This window comes from Phasianus colchicus, chromosome 17 (assembly GCF_987193195.1).
Source record: "Phasianus colchicus chromosome 17, bPhaCol1.hap1.1, whole genome shotgun sequence".
NCBI lineage: Eukaryota > Metazoa > Chordata > Aves > Galliformes > Phasianidae > Phasianus > Phasianus colchicus.
The window spans coordinates 4,461,566-4,488,675 of NC_143452.1; the positions used below are offsets into that span (position 1 = coordinate 4,461,566).

The 27,110-nt window shown below is 47.4% G+C and overlaps 1 protein-coding gene and 3 pseudogenes across 1 annotated transcript in view; 2 read left to right on the forward strand and 2 right to left on the reverse strand.

Moving 5' to 3' along the window:
- The window catches only part of LOC116235174 (uncharacterized), a 142,464-nt gene extending 130,471 nt beyond the window's left edge, over positions 1 to 11,993 (forward strand). The window contains exon 7 of the mRNA XM_090152028.1: positions 9,465 to 11,993. The gene's annotated coding sequence lies outside the window, so the exon portion shown is untranslated. The remainder of the gene's footprint in view (positions 1 to 9,464) is intronic.
- Positions 11,994 to 12,136: 143 nt separating this feature from the next.
- On the forward strand, positions 12,137 to 13,490 carry LOC149915595 (uncharacterized; annotated as a pseudogene).
- Positions 13,491 to 15,191: 1,701 nt separating this feature from the next.
- Positions 15,192 to 18,146, reverse strand: LOC149915596 (uncharacterized; annotated as a pseudogene).
- A 1,559-nt stretch (positions 18,147 to 19,705) lies between these two features.
- On the reverse strand, positions 19,706 to 21,873 carry LOC149915597 (uncharacterized; annotated as a pseudogene).
- Between the last annotated feature and the right edge of the window lie 5,237 nt (positions 21,874 to 27,110).

The following is a 27,110-nucleotide window of genomic DNA, read 5'->3' on the forward strand; positions in this document are numbered from 1 at the left end:
CTTTATATTTTACCAAGAAAAATAATTAAACAAACTAAAAATACATGCTAGGGTTTAAAACCATGTCAACCAAAACTTTCCCTTGCTGGTGTTTCACTGAAAATAAGGAAAAATTATTTTTTAATACACAAATAGGACAGTAAGTAACAAGAATACCCCAAACCAAACATACCCCCTGATGACTGCAATTTGAATAACTTTGTTGAGGAAAAATCACACCAAATCAAGCATTTATGGCTTTAGTCTGTGGCAAATGGGATGTCTTCTCTGTTACTTTGACTTTCAAGGAAGAGCAGCTAAACAAGCTTAAATTATATACTTATGGAGCATTAAGTAACATATATGTACATCAGAAGTCACTTGGTGGTCTTTTTGTATGCTTTTAAGCACCCAAGCTTATTTTCAGGATTTGTCATGCTTCAGACCCTGTTACATGGCAGATGAGTCAGATTTGAAATGGTTAAATTTGGGGCAATCCTAGAAGGAGAAATCCTGCACGTGCTGAGAGCCTGCATGCTCTGCTGTGATGGCAATCAGACATGCAGACGAGTTGGAGGAGCAATGAGAAATTAATATTTATCTGCATGCAGCCTCACCATGTGAGCTGAGTGACCAGAGAAATGTCCAGTAACTACAAAGTTATTATATGGAAAAAACTGTAGCCCCTTCTACTTTCCTTATGCGAGATGGGGTTTAAAACTATAAAGGAGGATGTGTTACATGGGCCCTTTCAAACTCCTGCCTTAATGACAAGGTCTCCCATTCATTTTTCAAGAACTAGGGCAAATATCAGTACTTCTGTGAGTACTGTGCTGCCACGTGTAGAATGCTTCTAAAACTTGTATTAACAGGATTAAAACTAACATGTCCATCTCTATGCTGAGCAATGCCAGTTGCATGGCTACCATAAATTAAAGTGAAATTCCAACTTTAAGTTGTCTTGTAGTTCTGCAGCATATGTTTACTTGGGAATAGCATAAGGCAGATGTCTTCATCTTTGCTGATTCTTAACAGGTCATGGGCCTTGACTTTAAATAACTGAAAGCCTTTAAAATAATTTTTAAACATGCTTATCCCCTTTGACAGACCTTAGCCTTTAGTTGGCCTTAACCAGAAACATGCAGGATAACGTGATTTGAAAACCGACCATCCTAAACCACACAAGAGCTTGAAATATATAGTGTGATCATTACCTGGAACCAGTGAAGAGGTTGGAATAATCATTGCTCGTGTTTACACTACAGTATCTCAGTGGGTTATGTTCAGTCCCTTAATGCTAATGATTAAAAACCTAGTAGAAACACATAGTAATTAGAGAGAGCACTTATTTCTGGAAGCCAATTTTGAAAGCACGGGGATGGCTTTGAAGTGGGACTGGACACAGCAGCTGCTGACAAAACATTGTGAGAGTTGGGAGCGTTATGCAGCAGGTAGCTGGTAACTGTACGTATGATAACCCGTCTGTTCTGCAGAGTGCAATATCTGCTTTCTGTCCACCTTCTAATTGGCATCTTGGACTTCAGTGAGACTTCTACAGCTTGCAAAAGGATCCCATTGATTGTGTGAAGGATTGTGTGAATGCTTTTATTTTTTTAGTTTGTGTAAGGTTGAGCTTTGGTTTCTTCATGGAGGACTTTTTGCAGGAAGTTAAGGAGGGGCACTGGGTCAGGCTCTGTGCCCTGCCAGTGTTTTAACGTGCCTTCCAACATAAAAGAGTTCTTGAGGAGCATGCTGTAATCCTCATGCTCTAGGAGTGTTTCTGTGGGTGAGGATAGGGGTGTGTGTAGTGGAATGTATTCATTTGGTTTTCTCATTTAAACAAACAAAAATACTCTCATTATAATAAGAGGAGGAGCAATAAGGTTTGTGCCATAAAATTGTTTGCTGGAGAAGTTGTCCTGTTTTCCATTACTTAATTTCAGCTGAGAAGGAGAAAATAGCTACTTTCTTGGATGTACTTTTATGAGCACTAGAGATGATCCTTCTCTGGAGGGAGCAATTCAGCAGCATTTAAAGAAAGTGGAGGTAGGAATAGGCACTCCTCAGCATTCCTTAGCACTCCTTTGAGGTTCACAGGGACTCGTTTGGGTCACTGTCCCTCTTATTTCTACACTGAATCTCACTGCTTTGCTCTGTAAACACAAATTCAACGTTTATCCCCATACTGACACTGTGGAGACCTCCCAGCTTACACCTGGTGCCTTCCATTTCAGCAGTGCTCCTGTCCCCATGGTGTGTCCCCTTGCAGATGACCAGCTGTCAGCTAATATTCATTGTGGATCTTAATCACTTCCCACAAGCCTGCTCTTTCTTAAACACCACTGACAACATTCTGATCCTGACTGTCACTCAGCCATGGACGTTACCGTTGGCTCAGATGTCTCTCTTGGTTCATGCCTCCAGGCTGTGTCTAACTCTTGCCACTTGTTCCCATATAACCTCTCTAAATACTGCCATTTGTGTCCCCCCTTGTGGCTCACACGCTCGTTTCAGGCTGTCATTGCTGTGCGTCTCAATTCCTGTGACAACACGGCTAATGCTGGCCTTGACAAATCCAATCTCACCCTGTTCATGCACGTTCTTTCTGCTGCAGAGAACATTTGCCTTGCCTGCCTGCCACCCTTCTCTCTACAGCTCTCTTGCAAGTCTGCATTTTATCATACCAAGCATGATCTGCTTGTCTTCACTCTCAAGGTCTTTATGGCCTTTCTTCACGCAATGTAATATTTTCCTTTTGTGGTTAAGATATCAGTTATGGCCCCTGACAGGTTCACTATGCCACTCTCTGCTGCCCAGTTTTCAAACTTTCAAAGCACCCTCGTGTGTTTCTCTGTGCTGTTAAGGAAGTTCCATTGCACTCTTTCCACTTTCAAACTTTTCTCAGATGCCTGTAAAACCTTTACAGCAGTGAAGCTGTTGTGCTGAGCCCCATGATGTCTGTGCTAACTTCCATGGTTTCCATGGGGCTCCCTTAGCCTCTAATTCATCTGTTGGCTTTTGGCTTTAAGGTTGCCTGATTGGGAGCCATCTGCCTGTTCTGGCTTTGCATGCTGTTAGTTGCTGTGGGATGCTGTCCCACAAACAGAATCTACGCTGCAGTAATAGAAAACTGTAAAAATAGACAAAAAAAAAAAAAAAAAAGCAGCACCATGTGTTTCTTGTCACCAGCCTGTCATTACCCTTGTGACACTGAACAAGCACTGATCCTACCGAACGTTGAAAGTTTTTAGCTTGCTTATGGGAAAATGTGGAGGAATGGAGTCTTGTTTCTATTCTGTGCCACTTGCACAGGGCCCTTTGGTCCATTCAAGTGAGAGGAATAGGTTTAAAAAGCAGGATGCCAGAAGAGTGATACCAGAATTTATGCAATTTCAGTTTTGTGCCTCCTGCCCACTCTGGTGTAGTCAGAGATGCTGCTGATTGGTGGGTCATCAGGGGAGAGCAGGCTCCTGAAGCTCTGAGCTCTAAGCCACTGTGAACAGTGGCTTCAATCCTTTTATTTTGCCCTTGAAAAAAAAAATTAAAAAATAAAAAATCAGATGCTGAAATGTCAGTCTGCAGTGCCTGGCTGACAGACAATTTTATTTATTTTTTTCTGGTGAAAAGTAGGAACTCTGGTGAAAACCAAAGCAAAAAAAAAACGTAGCCCTGTGTCAGGAATAAAGGTCACTGCCTCTGCAGCAGCCAAGTGTGCAGCCCAAGGGCAGTCAACATCTTGAGCCTTCCACCGTGGCTTTGGGACCTTTTACAAAAGCTGGGCACGTTTCCAGCACCGAGCTGTACGAAGGACAGTTGACCCATTTTGCACCTGGGGCATCTCAGCTTTATTTCAGTTTCACATAAGGCTTTGTCTAGGTTTATTTTATTTAATGGGCTTTTTTTTTTTTTTTCCTGGTTTTACTGTCACAGGAAATTCTCACTGTTCTATTACTTTTTTCCTGTTGGAACCGGCCTTAAAATAAAATGAATAAATAAATACATATGCATACACATAAAAACATGCAGACAGGAAAGCTATTCAGATCTGGAGAGACCTTGATAACGCTGCTGATGAGGTTGCCAGAGTTTGCCTGAGTTGGAGCTCAAACAATTCCCCACCACCTCCTCAGCGCCTGGGAACTTGGGCTGTGGAAGCTGTCAAGCTTCTAATTCTGACTACAGGTGTTTGGTTTGAAAGACACCGCATGGCACGTTGCAATCTCATTTCGGAAAAGGCTAATTAAATAAAAATACAGATGTGTTACAGTCCCAGTTCCTGAAATCCAAAACGTCTATTGGTTTAAATAGAAATAACCTCTCTAAAGGGATGCTTTCCATTTGTCTTCTTAAATATTATCTAGTATCAGTGATTTAACTAAAGGGTGTTCCAGCTGCCAACATTTGTTCTAAACCATCTCTTCACAGCAGGAATGTTCTGTTTTCACAAAAACAAGGCAGGAGTGCTTAAACTGCTGCTGTTGCTCCATATATTCAAATCTTCTGCTAGTGTTTACTCATTGTGTGTTGTGTTCAGTCATTCAGCGCTCAGCACCATCTCCTTACAGTACTCTGTATTGTCAAAATCATGCCTGTGGTGCAGAGCAGTAGCTAGCCCTGGTCAGCTTGGTCGGAACAAATTGTGTAGTTGCTCAAGTCTCTGGACTCCTTAACATGACAGCTGTAAATACCTGTATATTCTGGACAAACTGGATGAAAACCTTATTTTGAAAAAGGTTAGCTAGCTTTATTATGGACTGTTTGGGAATAGTGATGATAGTAGTAATGATAACAATAAGCTAACTGTGAAATTCATCTGCTCTCAGTTTAGCAAAACATTGAATCCCATACTCAACTTTTTAAGCATGTGTTCCTGAACATTCCTGTTCAGCAGGGTTAAGCGTACGCCATAGCTCCTTGCTTTTTAACTGCTCCATTCCAGCAGGTGCTCTTACTGATGTGTATTTGAGGTGTGCTGCTATTTCTGGTTTGGACTTGACAGAATAAGCCTTTAGAACTAGCAAATGCTGAAGAATGGCTGATATGTTAATCATTCCATATGATTCTGGGGCTTGCTGAGTGGTGTTAACCTCTTTGTTTATTATGCATTTTGCAAGCTGGTTTGTCTGTCTTTCCCACTGTTTAACCCCTTTTCCACAGTACTGCCTCACAGGGAGCAGACTGAGCTGTGTGGGGTCTCTGGTGGCCTTGAAGGAACAGTATGAATGTGGCTTTGCTGTTCAGCCCGGGAACTTTCTTGAGTCTTTCCAGTAATGCCTTCAGTGTCTCTTAAAGGCTGAGCTCTTCTGAGTTTGCTTTTTCTTTGGGCTCTATTAAAAAAAAAATAAAAACAAAAATCCAGCACATTTCTTCTTTCTACAGATGAAAACCCACACATTTCTTGTCTTTGTAGTGTGGTGGATGACATAGATGCTATGGTCCGGCCTCCAAAATCAACAGAAATTTAGTACTCTACCCTTTCTGTTCTTTCATGACTTTCAAGTCATTTTAAGCCTTTTTGAGGCCTGAACCACAGGTTTTGAGCACTGAGATGGAATTCTTTGAGCTCCTGAAGACAAGTTTAGAGGGAGTTTGTACACTCATCCTTCCTTGCTGTGTACTGAGCCTTATGACAACACTCCATGAGAAACACTCCGGGCTTTAAGGACCATGGCATTTAAAATGTTAGTCAAAGAGCAGGAACTGCAACAAGTTTGGTGATCTTAGAGCACATTTTGCAGCTTCCACCTTGAGATTATAAAGCCCCAGTGCAGCACCCAGCCCCTTATGTGAAACATAAAACAGCCTGGGTCAGAGGGGACCTTGAGGGCCACCCAGTCCCAATCCCACGTGGCCCTGAACACCTCCAGGGATGGGGTACTCACACTGCTCTGGGCAGCCTGTGCTGGAGCCTCACCACCCTCCAAGTAAAGAATTTCCGTATATCCAACCTTAATCTCCCCTCTTTTAGTTTAAAACCATTCCCCCTTGTCCTATCACAATCAGATAGTGTAAAAGAGTTGCTCTCCCAGCAGTTTATAATCTCCTATCAAGTAGCAGAAGGCCACAGAAGGTTCCCTGGAGCCTTCTCTTTTCCAGGCTGGACAAGCCCAACTATCTCAGCCTTTCATCACAGAAGTGCTCCAGCCCTCTGTGTACATGGCTAAAGCTGTAGGTTCAGGCCTCAGGCTGCCACGGGATTTCCTGGGGCTGCCGTGGTGTGAAAGCAGCAGGGATGGGATGGGGAGCCATGCAGCCCCACGGGCAGTGCAAAAGCAACAGCAAGCAGAGGTTCCCTATGTGCCTCTAACAGTATCAGCTTTCCATCTGGATTCAGTGGTTATTATTAAATGCCTACAAAATGAGTGAGAATCCTGCCATTGTCTCAACTGGTCTTTGAACTGGGCGCTCCTAAGCAGGAGATACACTATTCTTCTTTTGTTCTGTATTCCCATGATGCTTTTTTAAAAAAAGAAACTGAAATGTGGCAATGCTAGTTTTACCCTGAACGTCAGAGTTGGAAGGGATGCTTAGAGGAGATTAAAGTCCCAGGTTTTGCAGTTGCTATAGTAAGTTACGACTGTACATCAGCAGCAGTAAGCAGAACACAACACACTAGCTAGTTCTATTCAAGTACCTGGGGCCCCAACTGAAATTTAATAAGCAAACATAAGATTTTAGTGCTTTGGAATGGAAACTTTATGGTAACCTCTTTCTGCAGACCCTTTTTAAATGATGTATCACTTGTACTGTTTGTGCAGTGCACCTTAGATGCTGAATCCAGCCTGCTGTTGTGCCATCAGCACTACCCCTTCCCAGGGTCAGACAGCATCCATGCAGAGCTGTGCCTGGTTCTTGCAGAGGAATGGCACACAAGGCTGAAGCTAGGTGAATTTTTTCTGCTAAATGCAATTTTGAGTTGGGATATCTTCCCTGCAGCCCCCGTTCACGTGGCTTCTGATGCTGACAGGTAAGACAAGTGGGGAAATCTGCATTGGAGATTTTTTTAAAATCAGGGATATTTACATAGAGGAGATCCTGGCTTTGATGATGGGACCAAAAGGGCATGACTTCTCCAAGTGCTGGATGTTCTTAATCTGTAAGTCATTCTTCAGTTCTCAAAATACAGAAGATTTCTATGAAATCCTCTGAATTCATTATCGTTTTTATTCCTCTCCCTCCCCCCCCCCCCCCAAGGCAAAAATTCATTTATTGCTGAAGGCGTTGCCTGTCAGAGCATGTCTGAGTCACCAGAGAGGATGCAGAACTATCTGGTGGGAAATCAGAAAAAAGATCCTAATTTTAAATATCCATTGCCCCTGTTTCCTGTGCAGCAGTAGGTGAGAAATGTGTGCTCTCCTCTGTTCGTTGCTGGCTTGTGTTTCACTGTATCTGGTATTCAGAGCTTCTTCATTGTGATGGCTCATGGAGACTTGTCATAAGCTGTTCCTTGTCTCTCTCCAAGCATGAAAATCAAGTCTTGGGAGTTGTGCTTAGAATCAGATCGTATCAGTAGCTGTTGGCAGGAATTCACTGAGATACCAAAGAGAGCTTTACTTTTTCCCCAGTTCCCTACCACTCTTTCCCATTGGTAACAGCTGGTACAGTGCATTTATTCCAGTTTACTCAATACTTCCAACATCCCTTGCTGTCTTTAGGAGATGAGGAGGCTGACTAGCACTTACTAAGCGCTCAGCATCTTAAACATGGTTTTAATGTTGTACCTAGGTTATCTGTATAAGAGTTGGTTGTGGCACTCCTGGGGTACCTTCTGATGCTTTTTCTGATTTGGAGCCCAACATGAGGCTCTCATTCTGCATATTCAGGTATGGATACTGAGGACAGAAATTGCATCTACTTTTTCAGACTCTCTTATCACACTTCTATTTATTTCAGTTTGCTCCTTTCTCTTTTGCAAATGGCAGATAAATCTTGTCAGTTTTTTTTTTTTTTTTTTTTTTTTTTTTGGCTTTGCAGCATTTTCTTTTCATTTATATCTCCAGTAATGTGCAAATCTAATGGTTTGCTATTTCTGCTAAGTGTATTTATTTCCAAGCTCTTGAATTCTTGTGCTTTTTTTTTTTTTTTTTTTGGTTGAGTAAGAAAAGAGACAAATTTCCAGCAGTCAAAAAATAAATCATCCTCAGTTCAAGAAAAAACAGAACCCTTTCTAATCATTGATATAAAAAGTAATTGTTGCGTGTGAGTTCCTTGTCAAGATTGGAAGGCTGACCAGTAGGTCCCCAAGAAGCCTCTAATGATGTGTCTGCTGGATTGGAGTTGTATCGCAGGTGAGCAGAACAATACATGAGCCCTTAAAGTTGAGTGAATGCAGATGACACTTTTATTCATTCTCAGCCAGATTGCTTGGTATTGTATCCTTTCTGTGAAAAATGACACTCTGGCAACAGGCCACTGACTGCAGAGCAACTTGGCATGTGTCTCCTGTTTGTCTCAGCCTGAGATGAACATCACCAGAGATGCCAGACTGCTAGCCACAAGCTGAGAGTGTTAGAGAATGTCTTCCTTTAAACACATCTCTGCCATTTTTAGAGAAAAATACTTGAAGGAGGAGGGACGTTTCCTGTCTGTTTGGCTCCTTGGTGGCACCAGTGGTAGTGGTTTTCTCTCCCTCTGCGTAAGCTGTCCTAGCTGAGACCAATTGGTAAGCTTGGTGCAGTTTATCTAGCCCCAAACATGAATTATTTTTCAAGGCTTCTCATTTTCTGCTTCCCATTTTCCTTTTATTTTATTGTATCTTAAGGGGAGTTTTTGAAAGCCCTCAAGGGACCAGGAAGACAAAACTGTTCAACTTCCAGTTGCATCTGAGCCACTATAGCTATTGCAGTGGGCACCAACATGGCCAGAAACACCTTGGGATGTTTCATATGGAAACTCCATGGTGTTTAACTGTGAGCTTTCACAAGATGGCTGGGTACACCATGAACATAATTCACAGCTCAGTCTGGCACTGTGTTGTAACTGATGTCTTGGTATGAAAACCTGTGTGGCCACAGGGGATTTTCGCCTTTATCCAATAATCTACATCATAAATAATCTTTCCAGGCTCCTTGTTGAACCCTTCTATGAAAAATAGTTTGAAGAGAGAAACTGGAGGAAGATTTTCCTCTTCAAAGAACAGTTAAACTATTAATTTTGTAGGATGTCTAGATATTATACAATTTCAATGTTTTTTATTTCATCCAAGCAGTAAATATACAACAGCCACTGCTCTGGACTGGGAAACAGTGGACTGAAAAACTGGAGTTTTTGTTCTGCTATCTGTGCTATCTGGGTGCTATCTGTGCCTGCCTCTATGGGGTGGGTATTTCCCTGATCAAATAGTTGCGTTTTTCTGAAGTTAGGGCAGTATCTTTTCTTTCAGCATTGATGCAGCATGACATGTACAGTAGGACCTGTCATAATCCATGAAGTCAGTTCTGTTTCAATGTTAATAAGTCCTTAATCAAGCCGTTTGTTTCCTTCAGGATGTCACATTTAGCAGCGGATTGTGAAATGCTTGAGAACGGGAATTATAGGAGCATTATTTAATGCTAAGTGTTACCCACATCATATCTGAAGCTTGAACATGCCAGGAAAACATCCTTCACACACTGCAAATAATCTATCCGAGCTTTCAGGATCAATCATGAATTGGCTGGGTACGTACACTATTTTTCTTTGTGTGGCATAATATTATACACCATATTCAGTAACACATTCTCACATTGCTTATCTATTTTCTATGGCTGGTGCTTTTGCTTTATATAATGATACTGCACAGTGTTTGACCAATCACTTTAAATCAAGATTTGCACTTTAAATCCAACAGAAAATCACCAAAATTTAAAACCAGTAGTCCCTCATGCTCGTCTATTTGTGCTATATAAGGAGAAAGAAGATGCTCAAGCCAAGCAGCTGCTGGTGGGTTTTAAAGTGGGAAGCTATCCAGAGAGACCAGATTTATGATTTTCATCTCCTGTTCTTGATGCTGTCTTCAAGAGGAGCAGAATTAAGGGCTAAAATTGTACCTTTAATATCTAATTCCCAGAATTCTTTTTCGTTTCTGAAGAAATAAATAACACCATAGTGAACTCATGGCAAATATTTTCCCAATGCATTTCTCTTCTGTATTTAAATTACATTTAATGATATGCCACTTTGTCTTATGAACTTGTTTGTCTGCAAACAGATGTGATACATACTGTCAGCAATGATTTATTAACAAAAAAAGAAAAAAGAAACTAGAAAAATAGCAACACAACCTTACCCGAGCACTATATACACTACATATGTATCTATAGAGCAATGTCATTTAGTCCGAAGTTTCTGCAGAGTGAAACATGGAACAGTTATGGGTTTTCATAACTTAGGGAACAGTTTACATTGGTATCATAAAGCTGTGTTGTTGTTATGCCCTTCTTGTGAACCGGAATCCTAGTGGTTGGTGTTGTGTAGACACAGGAGGAAGAGACCTGGTTGCATCTGTGAGGACAGTGTTTTTGTTTGGGTTTTTCCACACTTTCTGTTGTGAAGTAGTAAAGAAAGGTGAGGAAAGAAAATAGGAATTATGGAATATTTCTCCAGATTTTGTTTCCACAAGTTCTATCCAAATTAAAACAGCTTGGTTTCAACCAACTGATCAGAATTGGAGTTTCGAGAATTTGTGTTTGTCGCAGAAATGTTGTGCTCTCCTAAAAGCTATTTTTCTCTATGAAATGCTTTCTTTGAATTTAGTCCAAGTCATAATGAATGCTGGAGCAATTAAAGTATCAGCCACTATAAGGAGTCCTGGGAGCAAAGGAGACAGACAGGATCAGAGCTTAAGCTACGGAAATACATTTGTGCAAAATAAAGGGTTGATAAACCTCAGTTGCAAACAAAATAGTTTACATATACTAAGCTCCCAATACTAAACATCTCCTTTGCCCTCTCCCACTAAACAACAACAACAAAATTAGATATTCAAACTTTATATCTGAAGAAAGAAAGAAAACAGTATTTCTGTTTGAGTTTAAAAACCATTTGAATGTGGTGCACAGGGACATGATTGTTAAGGGTTAGGGTGCTATGGTTAGGTCATGGTTGGATTCGATGACATTTAAGGTCTTTTCCAACCTGAGTGATTCTGTGATTCTATTTTTAATTTTTTGGCAGGTGTTCATGAATTTATAATAACAGAAAAATAACACAGCATGGACAGGTTTGTGGGAAAGGTGCTGTGAAAATATAGATCATGACTTTATAAACTGTCTTAATTATTAAACCTTCAGATTTTAGGCAGGTTTATGTTCATTTCCATGCATCATAATGTGGATGGTCTGGGCTTTTAAGCAAAGTGTTTGTGTCTAGGACTGAATCATACCTTCATATTCTGCAATCAATTAAGTTGTTTTCATTTCATTCTTGTAATTGTTGACTTCTTTTTGGGGGGATGGGGAGAAGGGGGAGAAACAGAAAAGCCTTTTAAAATATTTTTCATTAGCACATACTATTAAGTGGATAAGTACCCTAAGTATATTCTAATTTAATTTAGATTTCACAGCAATTACATGCCAGTTTGTTATTAAGAAAATATTTATTGAAGTTGAACTCAGTGATAGATACATATCTATCAGATCACTGTTAAACCCCATTAAATAGTGTTTTAATTGCAATTTGTTTTTAATTACTGCTCATTAAGCATATTATTAACTCTAAATTGCACACTTATGAAAGACTGGTTTACAAATATAAATGTTTTAGCCTCTTAATCGTAGAACTATAGAATGGCTTGGGATGGAAAGAACCTAAAAGATGGAAGTTTTTAGGAGGAACCAGCAGGCAAACTATTAATGCGACAGCAAACCACCCGTGTGTGGAGCACAAATGATTGCTGTACTCAACTCCCCACATGAGACATGTTAAAAGTCTTCTTTATGAGGGGAACACATTAGGTTAGGATGTGAGGGACCTGGAGGGCCCTGGAGTGCAGACGAGGGGCGGGAAGAGAGACTGAGAAGGCAAGAGAAACAGAGAAGCTGTGCTGCCCCTTCCCCACCAAGACAGGAATCCTTCTTGCTAAGCACTGCCCCTCCACTGCTTGGTGAAAAACACCCAGCAGAGCATTTACTTTGCTAGCACTGCTATCAAACACCAGCACGGTCGCAGTACAGCACTGATCAATGGCAACACCAAATGCATTCCATTGGTGGCTTCCATCAATATTTATTTGTCACTGCTTGTGAACATGTCCCACTGAAAGTCCTTGGATGGACTCGGGCAGGCAAATGCCAAAAATAGGAACGCCGCAACAACCGGGCAGCAAACCTCCACCTGTCTGTGCTCTTGTGATGGCATCGCGGAGTCACACTCAGCCCATGACCTCACAATGGCCGGGTGCCTATAAATACCCAGCGGGCCCAGCCCGCATTGAGTCTTGCTGGCGACTCTCGAGGTGTGCGCGTCTTCCTGTGGGAGCACGAGACACTGAGACCTTGCCAGTGCGTGAGACAGCAGTCTTGCGAGTTTATATTGTGAGTGGAGGCGCGGAGACTGCCGACTGCTCTGCAAGAGGCAGCCTCCAGCAAATCCATCCTTGGGGCTCCCACTCCATCCTTGGAGCCCCACAGCGCCAGGGCAGCCGCAGCCATGAGCCGGGAGGCGGCTCCCAACCGGAGGCGCAAGGCGTGGGTCTGGCCGGTGGAGGCCCGCGAGGAGCGGTGCCCCATCTGCCTCGACCAAATAGTGGACACCATCCGCGCCCTGCCCTGCAGGCACATCTTCTGCAGGGTCTGCATCCAGCAGTGGGCCGCCAACAGCGCCCACTGCCCCCTGTGCCGCCAGAGGATCCTGAGCAAACAGTGCCTGGACTGGCGCCCCTCGGGTCGCCCCCCGACCCGCCGGCACCCGGGAAGGCTGCAGCGCACCAGGGAGCGGCAGGAGACAAGATCGGCCCACCGCTCCCGCAGCGTCCCAGCACGGCGCAGCCGCTCCAGGTCCCCCCGCCCGCTGGTGCGCAGCTCCTCCTGGCACGGGGAGCCCAACCAGCGCAGCCGCTTCGAGGAGCCACCGCGGGAGGACGAGGACCGCGAATGGCTCAGGCGGGCGGCGCGGGAGCGGCAGATGGGCGCCGGAGAGCACGCGCGGCACCCCGACTTGTGAGCGGGCGGCCCGACCTCAGCCGGGAACGGCACGGGGACGGAAAGAGCGGGCGGGGAGAGGCTGAGGCACCGCACGGCTCTTCCGCCTCAGCTCCGGCCGACCGTCGCTTCCCCGCGCTGCCGGAGAAGACCACCGGCAGCTCGAGCTCATCCTTCCGTCCCCCGCTCATCAGCCTCGGTCAGCCCACAGTGCCCGGCTTTGGGCCGCCGCTACCACCGAGCCGGGCACTGCACAGAGCCCAGCAAACAGCGCCGAGTGCCGGAAGAACACAACACCTCCGCTACGACGACAGCTGGGATGGCCCTCCTGCCACAGAGAGGGCGCGGGGGGAGCTGGGCACTGACAATAAACATCCACACACCCTGAAATGAGCAGTTGTTGCGCCTCTTTCTTTCTGGAAGCTAAACTGTAAGCCTGGAATCCCAGTGCAAAACAGGGATGGGGAACAAGGAAGAGGTCGGCTGGTGAAACCGCTGACTTCCAGAACCCTGAGAGCCCGAGCTGTGTGACTGCGTGGCAGCACGCACCAGGGGGGCAGAGGGCTTAAATGGTACAATGGAGTACCATAGTGAAGATAGAGCAGGTTAGGTGTGCCCATGGCTTTGTGCAACAGCACACAGACAGCTGCCCCTTGGAAGCAAGGCAGTTGTGTCAGTCAGGAGTGTGCTGACGTGGCTTATGTTCCTCTCAGAAAACAGTCTGAGGTGCTACTGTAAGCCATAACCTGGATGTACGAGATGAGCATTTAACCCAACACAGCGAGCACGAGGCCTGGCATCTGTTTTCTTTGGACAACTAAGAAAAACTTGGACATGATGTTACTCCAACCTTGATTTTAATCATCGATCAGTAACAGCATTTCCAAACACCTCCCCTCAGTGTTTTCCTCCAGAAAGTAAGAAAAATCGCCTTCCCTTGCGTAAATCTGGTCACTGCTGTTGCTACTACACTTGGAAGATGCATAATGTGAGTGCCACCCTACACACACTTTAGACTAAGCAAACCTCCCTGGGTTTTACTGCCAACAAGAAACACTACAGCGCGACCAACTTCTCACGCTGCATTCAGTGGCAGTAATTCCCACCATGGCTGTACACAGCTTACCTTTGGCATTCCAACCCGCAGGCACGCAGCCCAGCCCATCCTGCAGCCATCCCCTGCCATCACGGCACTGACTCTGCCCCACAGGCGGCTCATTACTGCTTGTAAGGCTCACCTGCCCATGCAGGCATTCAGTCTGTACCCAGCTATGCTTACAGACCAATCTCATGCCTCTTGCTTCTGGATTCTAAGTCTTCCAGTACTTAAAGGGAGCTTAACAGGAGGGAGAGCAACTGTTCACACTGTCAGGCAGAGACAGGACAAGTGGGAACAGTTTTAAGCAAAACAAAGGGAGATTTAGGTTCCAGGCAAAGAGAAATCTCTTTACTCAGGGGGCGGTGAGGCCCTGGCACTGCTGCCCACAGAAGTGTGGGTGCCCCGTCCCCACAGGCATTCAAGGCCAAGTTGGATGGAGCCTGTGATGCCTGAGCTGCCGCGTGGAAACCCTGGCCGTGGCAAAGGGCTGGAACGGAGTGGGTTAAGGTCCTTCCCAACCTAAGCCGTTGTGTGAGTCTAAGACACAGAGAGATGCAGCAGTGCTGAGAATCGTTACCAGGGAAGTCTGCTGGGGAGGGAAACCTTAAAGTTTCAGACTACTAATATGCAGTGATTCACGGCAGAGATCAGGCTACAGGAGTGAAATGCCAGTTGGTGACGTGAGGCAGGGACCTGAGGTAGGTAATGAAGCTAAGAGACAGGGCTGCAAGCTGAATGACCACATTCAGATGGCAGCATGAGATGCTTACATGCCAGCAGGGCCATCAGCAACTGTAGGCATTTGGGATACAGTTGTAACTGTGCTGTGAAACAACTTCAGCTGCACCTGGAAAATGACTCGGGGCAATCTGCAAACAGTGCAAGGCTGAGATACCCGTGCCCCTCTGCACCTCTACAGATCTGCTGCTCTGCCTGAATTTGGAAGAACTGCAGCCACCCTGCAGGCTCTTCACAGGGGTCACAGGTGGGTCCAGTCCCAGAGAAGAGCCTCAAGAAGGATCTGGGTGCCAGAACACAGCGTACCCTCACACGGCCGCCGAGGATCCCAAAGTGGGAGGAGCGGCTGATGCAGCAGAAGGCCGTGCAGCCGTCCAGAGGGATCCGGGCGGGCTGGAGAAACGGCTTGAGGGGAATCTCAAGGATTGCAGCAAGGGGAAGTGCAAAGTCCTGCCCTCGGGGAGGAACAACCGAGGCACCAGGGCACGTGAGGAGTGACCAGCTGGAAAGCAGCCCTGCAGAGAAGCCCCTTGGCCACCAATGCTTTCCAAAGCACACCTGGAGGCGGCTTTGGCAAAGGATGTAAAGACTGACAAAGGCTTCCTTCCTCAAGGACATTGGCCAGAAAAGGGAGAGGAAAGCAAACATTCACCCCCAACCAACCCACAAATAAGACAAGAGAACTAATGACAAACAACTGACATGGAGGTGGAAGAAGTTAATACTAAACTTCATACCCCTAAGGAGCATAACACACCCTAATAGGAACATGCTATGATGTTCATGGCTCTCCATGACCCAAGACATGTTAAAAGTTACCCCAAAAGGGAACAGATTAGGTTAGGATGTAAGGGAAAGTCCTGGAGGGTGCAGAGGAGGGGCGGGAAGAGAGAGATTAAGGAGACAAGAGAAACAGAGAAGCTGTGCTGCTCCTTCCCCACCAAGACAGGGATCCCTTCTTGCTAAGCACTGCCCCTCCACTGCTTGGTGAAAAACACCCAGGAGAGCATTTACTTTGCTAGCACTGCTATCAAACACCAGCACGGTCGCATTACAGCACTGATCAATGGCAACACCAAATCCATTCCATTGGTGGCTTCCATCAATCGTTTATTTGTCACTGCTTGTGAAAATGTCCCAGTGAAAGTCCTTGGATGGACTGGGGCAGGTAAATGCCAAAAATAGGAACGCCGCAACAACCGGGCAGCAAACCTCCACCTGTCTGTGCTCTTGTGATGGCATCGCGGAGTCACACTCAGCCCATGACCTCACAATGGCCGGGTGCCTATAAATACCCAGCGGGCCCAGCCCGCATTGAGTCTTGCTGGCGACTCTCGAGGTGTGCGCGTCTTCCTGTGGGAGCACGAGACACTGAGACCTTGCCAGTGCGTGAGACAGCTGAGTCTTGCGAGTTTATATTGTGAGTGGAGGCGCGGAGACTGCCGACTGCTCTGCAAGAGGCAGCCTCCAGCAAATCCATCCTTGGGGCTCCCACTCCATCCTTGGAGCCCCACAGCGCCAGGGCAGCCGCAGCCATGAGCCGGGAGGCGGCTCCCAACCGGAGGCGCAAGGCGTGGGTCTGGCCGGTGGAGGCCCGCGAGGAGCGGTGCCCCATCTGCCTCGACCAGATTGTGGACACCATCCGCGCCCTGCCCTGCAGGCACATCTTCTGCAGGGTCTGCATCCAGCAGTGGGCCGCCAACAGCGCCCACTGCCCCCTGTGCCGCCAGAGGATCCTGAGCAAGCAGTGCCTGGACTGGCGCCCCTCGGGTCGCCCCCCGACCCGCCGGCACCCGGGAAGGCTGCAGCGCACCAGGGAGCGGCAGGAGACAAGATCGGCCCACCGCTCCCGCAGCGTCCCAGCACGGCGCAGCCGCTCCAGGTCCCCCCGCCCGCTGGTGCGCAGCTCCTCCTGGCACGGGGAGCCCAACCAGCGCAGCCGCTTCGAGGAGCCACTGCGGGAGGACGAGGACCGCGAATGGCTCAGGCGGGCGGCGCGGGAGCGGCAGATGGGCGCCGGAGAGCACGCGCGGCACCCCGACTTGTGAGCGGGCGGCCCGACCTCAGCCGGGAACGGCACGGGGACGGAAAGAGCGGGCGGGGAGAGGCTGAGGCACCGCACGGCTCTTCCGCCTCAGCTCCGGCCGACCGTCGCTTCCCCGCGCTGCCGGAGAAGACCACCGGCAGCTCGAGCTCATCCTTCCGTCCCCCGCTCATCAGCCTCGGTCGGCCCACAGTGCCCGGCTTTGGGCCGCCGCTACCACCGAGCCGGGCACTGCACAGAGCCCAGCAAACAGCGCCGAGTGCCGGAAGAACACAACACCTCCGCTACGACGACAGCTGGGATGGCCCTCCTGCCACAGAGAGGGCGCGGGGGGAGCTGGGCACTGACAATAAACATCCACACACCCTGAAATGAGCAGTTGTTGCGTCTCTTTCTTTCTGGAAGCTAAACTGTAAGCCTGGAATCCCAGTGCAAAACAGGGACGGGGAACGAGGAAGAGGTCAGCTGGTGAAACCGCTGACTTCCAGAACCCTGAGAGCCCGAGCTGTGTGACTGCGTGGCAGCACACACCAGGGGGGCAGAGGGCTTAAATGGTACAATGGAGTACCACAGTGAAGATAGAGCAGGTTAGGTGTGCCCATGGCTTTGTGCAACAGCACACGGACAGCTGCCCCTTGGAAGCAAGGCAGTTGTGTCAGTCAGGAGCGTGCTGACGTGGCTTATGTACCTCTCAGAAAACAGTCTGAGGTGCTACTGTAAGCCATAACCTGGATGTACGAGATGAGCATTTAACCCAACACAGTGAGCACGAGGCCTGGCATCTGGTTTCTTTGGACAACTAAGAAAAACTTGGACATGATGTTACTCCAACCTTGATTTTAATCATCGATCAGTAACAGCATTTCCAAACACCTCCCCTCAGTGTTTGCCTCCAGAAAGTAAGAAAAATCGCCTTCCCTTGCATAAATCTGGTCACTGCTGTTGCTACTACACTTGGAAGATGCATAATGTGAGTGCCACCCTACACACACTTTAGACTAAGCAAACCTCCCTGGGTTTTACTGCCAACAAGAAACACTACAGCGCGACCAACTTCTCACGCTGCATTCAGTGGCAGTAATTCCCACCATGGCTGTACACAGCTTACCTTTGGCATTCCAACCCGCAGGCACGCAGCCCAGCCCATCCTGCAGCCATCCCCTGCCATCACGGCACTGACTCTGCCCCACAGGCGGCTCATTACTGCTTGTAAGGCTCACCTGCCCATGCAGGCATTCAGTCTGTTCCCAGCTATGCTTACAGACCAATCTCATGCCTCTTGCTTCTGGATTCTAAGTCTTCCAGTACTTAAAGGGAGCTTAACAGGAGGGAGAGCAACTGTTCACACTGTCAGGCAGAGACAGGACAAGTGGGAACAGTTTTAAGCAAAACAAAGGGAGATTTAGGTTCCAGGCAAAGAGAAATCTCTTTACTCAGGGGGCGGTGAGGCCCTGGCACTGCTGCCCACAGAAGTGTGGGTGCCCCGTCCCCACAGGCATTCAAGGCCAAGTTGGATGGAGCCTGTGATGCCTGAGCTGCCGCGTGGAAACCCTGGCCGTGGCAAAGGGCTGGAACGGAGTGGGTTAAGGTCCTTCCCAACCTAAGCCGTTGTGTGAGTCTAAGACACAGAGAGATGCAGCAGTGCTGAGAATCGTTACCAGGGAAGTCTGCTGGGGAGGGAAACCTTAAAGTTTCAGACTACTAATATGCAGTGATTCACGGCAGAGATCAGGCTACAGGAGTGAAATGCCAGTTGGTGACGTGAGGCAGGGACCTGAGGTAGGTAATGAAGCTAAGAGACAGGGCTGCAAGCTGAATGACCACATTCAGATGGCAGCATGAGATGCTTACATGCCAGCAGGGCCATCAGCAACTGTAGGCATTTGGGATACAGTTGTAACTGTGCTGTGAAACAACTTCAGCTGCACCTGGAAAATGACTCGGGGCAATCTGCAAACAGTGCAAGGCTGAGATACCCGTGCCCCTCTGCACCTCTACAGATCTGCTGCTCTGCCTGAATTTGGAAGAACTGCAGCCACCCTGCAGGCTCTTCACAGGGGTCACAGGTGGGTCCAGTCCCAGAGAAGAGCCTCAAGAAGGATCTGGGTGCCGGAACACAGCGTACCCTCACACGGCCGCCGAGGATCCCAAACTGGGAGGAGCGGCTGATGCAGCAGAAGGCCGTGCAGCCGTCCAGAGGGATCCGGGCGGGCTGGAGAAACGGCTTGAGGGGAATCCCAAGGATTGCAGCAAGGGGAAGTGCAAAGTCCTGCCCTCGGGGAGGAACAACCGAGGCACCAGGGCACATGAGGAGTGACCAGCTGGAAAGCAGCCCTGCAGAGAAGCCCCTTGGCCACCAACGCTCTCCAAAGCACACCTGGAGGCGGCTTTGGCAAAGGATGTAAAGACTGACAAAGGTTTCCTTCCTCAAGGACATTGGCCAGAAAAGGGAGAGGAAAGCAAACATTCACCCCCAACCAACCCACAAATAAGACAAGAGAACTAATGACAAACAACTGACATGGAGGTGGAAGAAGTTAATACTAAACTTCATACCCCTAAGGAGCATAACACACCCTAATAGGAACATGCTATGATGTTCATGGCTCTCCATGACCCAAGACATGTTAAAAGTTACCCCAAAAGGGAACAGATTAGGTTAGGATGTAAGGGAAAGTCCTGGAGGGTGCAGAGGAGGGGCGGGAAGAGAGAGATTAAGGAGACAAGAGAAACAGAGAAGCTCTGCTGCTCCTTCCCCACCAAGACAGGGATCCCTTCTTGCTAAGCACTGCCCCTCCACTGCTTGGTGAAAAACACCCAGCAGAGCATTTACTTTGCTAGCACTGCTATCAAACACCAGCACGGTCGCAGTACAGCACTGATCAATGGCAACACCAAATCCATTCCATTGGTGGCTTCCATCAATCGTTTATTTGTCACTGCTTGTGAACATGTCCCACTGAAAGTCCTTGGATGGACTGGGGCAGGAAAATGCCAAAAATAGGAACGCCGCAACAACCGGGCAGCAAACCTCCACCTGTCTGTGCTCTTGTGATGGCATCGCGGAGTCACACTCAGCCCATGACCTCACAATGGCCGGGTGCCTATAAATACCCAGCGGGCCCAGCCCGCATTGAGTCTTGCTGGCGACTCTCGAGGTGTGCGCGTCTTCCTGTGGGAGCACGAGACACTGAGACCTTGCCAGTGCGTGAGACAGCAGTCTTGCGAGTTTATATTGTGAGTGGAGGCGCGGAGACTGCCGACTGCTCTGCAAGAGGCAGCCTCCAGCAAATCCATCTTTGGGGCTCCCACTCCATCCTTGGAGCCCCACAGCGCCAGGGCAGCCGCAGCCATGAGCCGGGAGGCGGCTCCCAACCGGAGGCGCAAGGCGTGGGTCTGGCCGGTGGAGGCCCGCGAGGAGCGGTGCCCCATCTGCCTCGACCACATCGTGGACACCATCCGCGCCCTGCCCTGCAGGCACATCTTCTGCAGGGAGTGCATCCAGCAGTGGGCCGCCAACAGCGCCCACTGCCCCCTGTGCCGCCAGAGGATCCTGAGCAAGCAGTGCCTGGACTGGCGCCCCTCGGGTCGCCCCCCGACCCGCCGGCACCCGGGAAGGCTGCAGCGCACCAGGGAGCGGCAGGAGACAAGATCGGCCCACCGCTCCCGCAGCGTCCCAGCACGGCGCAGCCGCTCCAGGTCCCCCCGCCCGCTGGTGCGCAGCTCCTCCTGGCACGGGGAGCCCAACCAGCGCAGCCGCTTCGAGGAGCCACCGCGGGAGGACGAGGACCGCGAATGGCTCAGGCGGGCGGCGCGGGAGCGGCAGATGGGCGCCGGAGAGCACGCGCGGCACCCCGACTTGTGAGCGGGCGGCCCGACCTCAGCCGGGAACGGCACGGGGACGGAAAGAGCGGGCGGGGAGAGGCTGAGGCACCGCACGGCTCTTCCGCCTCAGCTCCGGCCGACCGTCGCTTCCCCGCGCTGCCGGAGAAGACCACCGGCAGCTCGAGCTCATCCTTCCGTCCCCCGCTCATCAGCCTCGGTCAGCCCACAGTGCCCGGCTTTGGGCCGCCGCTACCACCGAGCCGGGCACTGCACAGAGCCCAGCAAACAGCGCCGAGTGCCGGAAGAACACAACACCTCCGCTACGACGACAGCTGGGATGGCCCTCCTGCCACAGAGAGGGCGCGGGGGGAGCTGGGCACTGACAATAAACATCCACACACCCTGAAATGAGCAGTTGTTGCGTCTCTTTCTTTCTGGAAGCTAAACTGTAAGCCTGGAATCCCAGTGCAAACAGGGACGGGGAACGAGGAAGAGGTGAAACCGTTGACTTCCAGAACCCTGAGAGCCCGAGCTCTGTGACTGCATGGCAGCACGCACCAGGGGGGCAGAGGGCTTAAATGGTACAATGGAGTACCATAGTGGAGATAGAGCAGGTTAGGTGTGCCCGTGGCTTTGTGCAACAGCACACGGACAGCAGCCTCTTGGAAGCAAGGCAGTTGTGTCAGTCAGGAGCGTGCTGACATGGCTTATGTACCTCTCAGAAAACAGTCTGAGCAGGGCTCTGCCTGCTGCTGCAGCACAGCCCGGCCGTGTGCCAGCTGTACCTGAGGCTGCACGGCCACCAGCGACCCAGGCAGGGGCTTTGGCACGGCACCTGGGGAGCACAGAGCCCAGATGCTGCTGCTGCCTGTCCTCCTCTGGAGCTGCTGCAGACGAGGCCTGTCCTGCCCAGCAGCAGCCAGCCATGCAGGCTGAGCCTCAGGGCTGCTTCTGGGGCAGCTCTCCTTCACATCTGCTCCACAGAAGGTGCCACTTGAGCACCGTCCTTGAAGGACTTGGAGCTTTTGGAAGGGTCTCAGTGGAGGCCATGAAGATGCTAAGGGCTGCATCACCACAAAGACAGGCCTAGGTAAGATCCATAGGAGACCTCATTGTGCCCTTCCAGTTCCTAAAAGGAACTTATAAACAGGATGGAAATAGACTTTTTACACAGATTAGTGCTGATAAGACGAAGGAGAACATTTTTAAACTAAAAGAGGGGAAAATCTTCACTGAGAATTTGAGGTCCTGGCACAGACTGCCCGGAGAAGTTGTGTATGGTTCCTCATCCCTGGAGGTGCTCAAAGCAAGGTTGGATGGGACCATGGGCAACCTGATCTTGAACCTGACTTACTGGTGGGGGGGCTGGAACCAGATGATCTTTGAGGTCTCTCCTAAGCCAAGAGATTCTGTGATTCTGTGAAGAGGAAAAGCGAAGTCCAGTATAATTGCAAAACATCACTGTATTGCATTGCTGAACAGCACTTGTTGCTTTTCATTTACATAGCCGTATTTTGACTTTAAGAGTGGAGAAATAAATACAACTGTACAATGGTGATGCCAGGAGAGTGCTGTGTCCTATTGTTTGCAAGGTTTGTTCCTCAGGGAGGAGGATAAATTCTGCAATTTCGGTGTAAAAATGCCCCATTTCTCAAGTTCTTCTTTCACATGCAGAGAAGTCCTTCCAGTTGTTGCTCATCTGGTGGCTCTGGAGCCCCGGCAGAAAGCTGTGACCAGCAGAGTTGGGGCTGCAGCCGCTGCCCTGACTGCTGGCTTGTTGGGATCACTCCTCACCTACACACTGCTTCCTCTGTTTGCTTTGGCAATAGCTCTCTTCTGGCCTTCTGGGTTCTTCAGCTGTGTGGGGAGATCAGTTTGCCCAGCTATGTTAAAGGGAAAAAAATAGTAATCACTTTCCTGGATGTCATCTTTTTTTTCTGTGGACTAACAAATGCTTTATAATTTCATCAGCATTGTTTTTGCAAGTCCTGTACCCCAGGGATGCTCTCTGATGTCAGCAGTCTCCCAGTAGCACCAACTCAAAGAAAAGCACTAGGTGCGTGTAGCAAAGGAAAGAAAGGGGAGATGAGCAAGCCTTCGTTTCTTTGATGTGGTTGCCATGCTTTTATTTGATATTTAAAATTTAGAGAGCAAGGCAACAAAATCAATGATGCTCTATGAGCCTTTGAAATCACAGCCCTTCCTGCAGGACCAAGTGCTTTTTCTGTACAGAAAAAGTTTGATCCAGAGGCTGTGGGAATGGGCATTTCTCTTTCCTTCGGTGTTTGGATAAGGCCTGGGGAGGTTTGAGTTTTGTGTGGTCCTGTGGGGATCCAGGAGTTGGACTCAGTGATCCTTAACTGCTGCCTTACTTCTGGGCTTCCAAAATTTGACCAGAAATTAAATAGGACATTGCAACCAATTATCTAAGTAAAAAGAAGTAGAGGATTGGAGCTGTGTACCTGAAGGATGCAGAGGGATCCAAGTAATGGTTTGCAGAGCTTTTTCTCTGTGTTTGATCCTGGCAAGTCTGGCTGAGCTCCGTCACCTTTACCATCTGATGACACGGTGGTAGCTATTCAGCAATGTGAGTTGGTGATGTCAGTCCCTGTGATGCTCACCTGCCATCAGGAGCAGGCCCTGGGATCAGGACAGAGGTGTGCTGTTGGGCAATTATGCCATATTGGCTCACAAGCTACCTCTAAAGAAAGCTCAGAGCCTTTCAGTATTTAGCATTGTGTGACCTGCTACATCTTTTCTAGAGGCAGTGCTGCTCTATAATGCTAGAAATGCCCCTAAAAGAAGCAACTGTGGTTAAAGGATGCATGAACTTGCTTTTCTTAAGTCACATTTGCCGGATTGCTTACTAGTAGTTCACGAGGTTAATGCAGGCTGAAAAACTCTGAAATATAAAGTCCTTCTCTAAGCATTTCAGTTCTTGTTTCAACACAAAGACCCTACTGAATTATCTTTTTTGAAAGCTTTTTTTTTTTCTTATCTTTTTTTTTTTAATCTTCAAGAAAGATAATATTTTGGAGCTTTTCATCTAGGAGTGAAGCACTCTGCCAGAAGGAAGGAAAGGTTAGGAAGAAGGGTGTGAGGATGCTCTTCTGATGAAGATCAGCTCTTCATGTTTGACCATGACTGGAGAGCCATTCCCAACAGAGATAGAGAGAGGGTGGCAGACAAAAGGTACAGTCCCTTGTGGGGAGCAGTGTTGGTATACTGTAGATATGTAAGGACCAGGAAATGACTTCTGACCTGTCAGAGCACTATGGGAGGAATTAACAGGGACAGGGACTGTTGGGCAGTGCTGTAGTGATGTTAAGGCAATCGTATGTTGAAAACAGCTGAAGTAGCCTGAGCAATGGCAGACTTTCCCATGGGTTGGACAAGAAAATGAGATAAGACTCTGTATGTAGACACCCGTTGGCTCCAATTTTCCTTGCACTGACAATGATTTTGTGCCAAGTTATCTCCACTGACTCCAATGGATTTTCTCCAGTACACAGTGCAGTTTAAATCAGATGCAGGACCTCTTCTCTCTTCTTTCCAACTAATGAATCTCTTTCAAAACCTCCTGTACCAGATGTTACAATTGTAAACAAATCATCCTGACAAACAAAAGTATCTTCTCATATGTTAATGTCTCTGTCACAGTAGGTGAGGTTCTAGCATCAGTGCCTCTATCTGCCTCTGGATCTGCTCATAAGACATCAGTTATACGTTTTTTTTGGCAAATGGGTATCTTCCATGAAGAAGCCATTTCCATTCCAATACAACAGTGCTTTTATATGGACTGTTTCGGTCCATGTTGTGCAACCCTTTTGCACAATGATTCATTATGCTGTCTTGCTTCTTGATATGCTGAATCACTGCATGATACTCTGCCAGCTTCTTTGTATGCCAACAATAACTTGCGCGTGTTTCAAAGATATAGAAGGCTGCAAAAATCACTGCAGCACAGAGAGCCTGAACATTTGGCTGAGAGGGTTCTCAGCAGGCTTTAAACTCTTCCACATGGGTGAGGACATTATCTTTCAGCTCCTGCTCTCTTTGGATGGTTGTAGGAAATTGCATATGGCTTCCACTTGTCACTAGAAAGCTGGAGACGGCCCAAATTCCTGTTCCCTTTACACTAGCAGCAATTAACAGTTTTGCATTGTGGCCCCTTAGAGTAAGTCAGTTCTCTTGTGCATGGGGAGCCATCAAGCCATTCAGAGGCTTGACCTACTGGAACCATTCAGCCACAGAAGAGACTTAGGAAATAGCCCTATAACCACTTATGGTGGCCACTGTGGGACTTTTTGTGTGCTGCCAGAGCCTCCCCATCTCTGGGGTGTTGATGTGAGGAGGAAGAGGGTAAATTAAACCCTTTTGTACCACACTGGCTGTAGCAGTGTAAATTCCTCCAAGTGTTCTTCTGTAACTCTTGGGTATGCTGAGTGATGTGTTGCTTATGTACTGTGATGTGCGACTTATTTTTCATAAGTCAGGGATCTGGTAGTGATTTCCAAGTTTCATTTTATAAATTAGTTTATATCACGGATGCACAGGACTGGATTGTTGTAGAGACAAGTGATTCTTTCCCTTGGCGATTCTGGAAGTCTTTCTGAGTTCCTTTTTTTGTTGAGAGTTCTAATTGGAAGTATTTTTTGAATCAGAAAGAATTCAGAATTGACTGCATATATTCATAGCTATTCTAAACATAGGACAAGATTTTGATCTGAAGCACATTACACTGCTTGAAAACAGAGATTTTAAGCATACGCACTTTTGTACTTTTAAAATATATTCTTCTTTCAATGCTGTGTTGTATTTCCCAGTGTAGCTCAGTTAAGTAGCACAGCATAGTACTATGTACATTATGTACTTTGGAGAAGCATGTGAAAAACTGTGTTTTTCCTATAAGCAGATTAACTTTGAATCCTAATGGAAAATCCTTGGTTTTGAAGGAGGTGTCATGAAAGACATTAAGAGTACATTTTCACATCTGATTTTTAAGTGTAATGATGGCAGCAATTTAACTTACAAAAGTATCTGCTGTTTGCAGGTATCATTACCTGCCTGGGACTTGTATGAGACAGGCAGCTAGAATACCTTTTCTTCCTTCCCTGTGTTATTTGCTTGCTAAATTCTATAAGGATCTGTCCACGTGCAGTTAGGCTTCGATGTGAGATATAATAAATATCAGATTTTAAGGCAAAGTGCATACGTATTTATCTGATGTGTATTTATAGACAAGGTCAGGGGACTTACTGTAAGTGGTTTTATTCCGAGTCCTGGATATGTGAAACATTCTTCATATGGATGCTATAGTTACCATAATATTTATAACTCTGCTTTGTAATGCCTTTATGTATATCTAGTTTTGTCTCAGTTCTACTTATGTAATGTCTTGCATTATTTTTCTATATATTTTTTGTGTTTGTTAGTCTACGTCTTCATTCCTGATGCTAGCAGCTGTGTGCCACCTTCTTGTCTCCCCTCTCCTGTTGTACCCAAACACTTTTGCAGGGCTGCCCTGCCACAGAAATGGGTCAGACAAGTTACAGGAACCGTAGATTGGCTGGATGGGGATCCACCTAGCAACACCACCACACTAATGCTGGATTGGGAAATTTGCCCTACAGGAGTTTGTCTTGATTAAAGGCTTCAGTCTGTCTTTGCAACACAAACATAGGAGCCCCCATGCTGCTCTCTGAAATTTACAGCGTATTTTCTTTTTACTCAAGCATATTGAAGCAGAACAGAAGAAAGGATCAAAGGTACCGTAATGTTTCTATAAACAAGTACTACTTAGTTTGGTTTTTTATTTTTTTATCTGGGGTTTATTTTTTTCCAAACAAATCTTCTAGGCACATTAGGCTCAGATTACATTTTATTGCCAAATCACCAGCTGGCAACAAAATCACATATGTCTGTGTAAATAAAGTAGATGAGAAGCTGAACAGGAGATTGGGAGATGATTCAAGCAGTCATATTGGCATCTACACCTTAAAATGTGAGTGCTTTATCTGTCTATTCAGCAATGTCCTACATGGACCCCTTTTCAGCACGAAACACAAAATTACCCCAAGCTGAGATTCTAGTTTGTGGTTTTCCTCCCTTTTAGTGAATTTACAGGAAAACAGATAATTCTCTGGGACTATAATCCAAAACTTCATTTTTTGTTTGCTCATCAGGCAATGACTAATCCACTCTCTGTTACTCAAATATAGGTGTAACTCTTGTGATGACTGATGTTGTTATGAAGGATTTTCACTTTGAGAGCCAGATCATCCTTCCTTTGAAGGTAATACAGTTT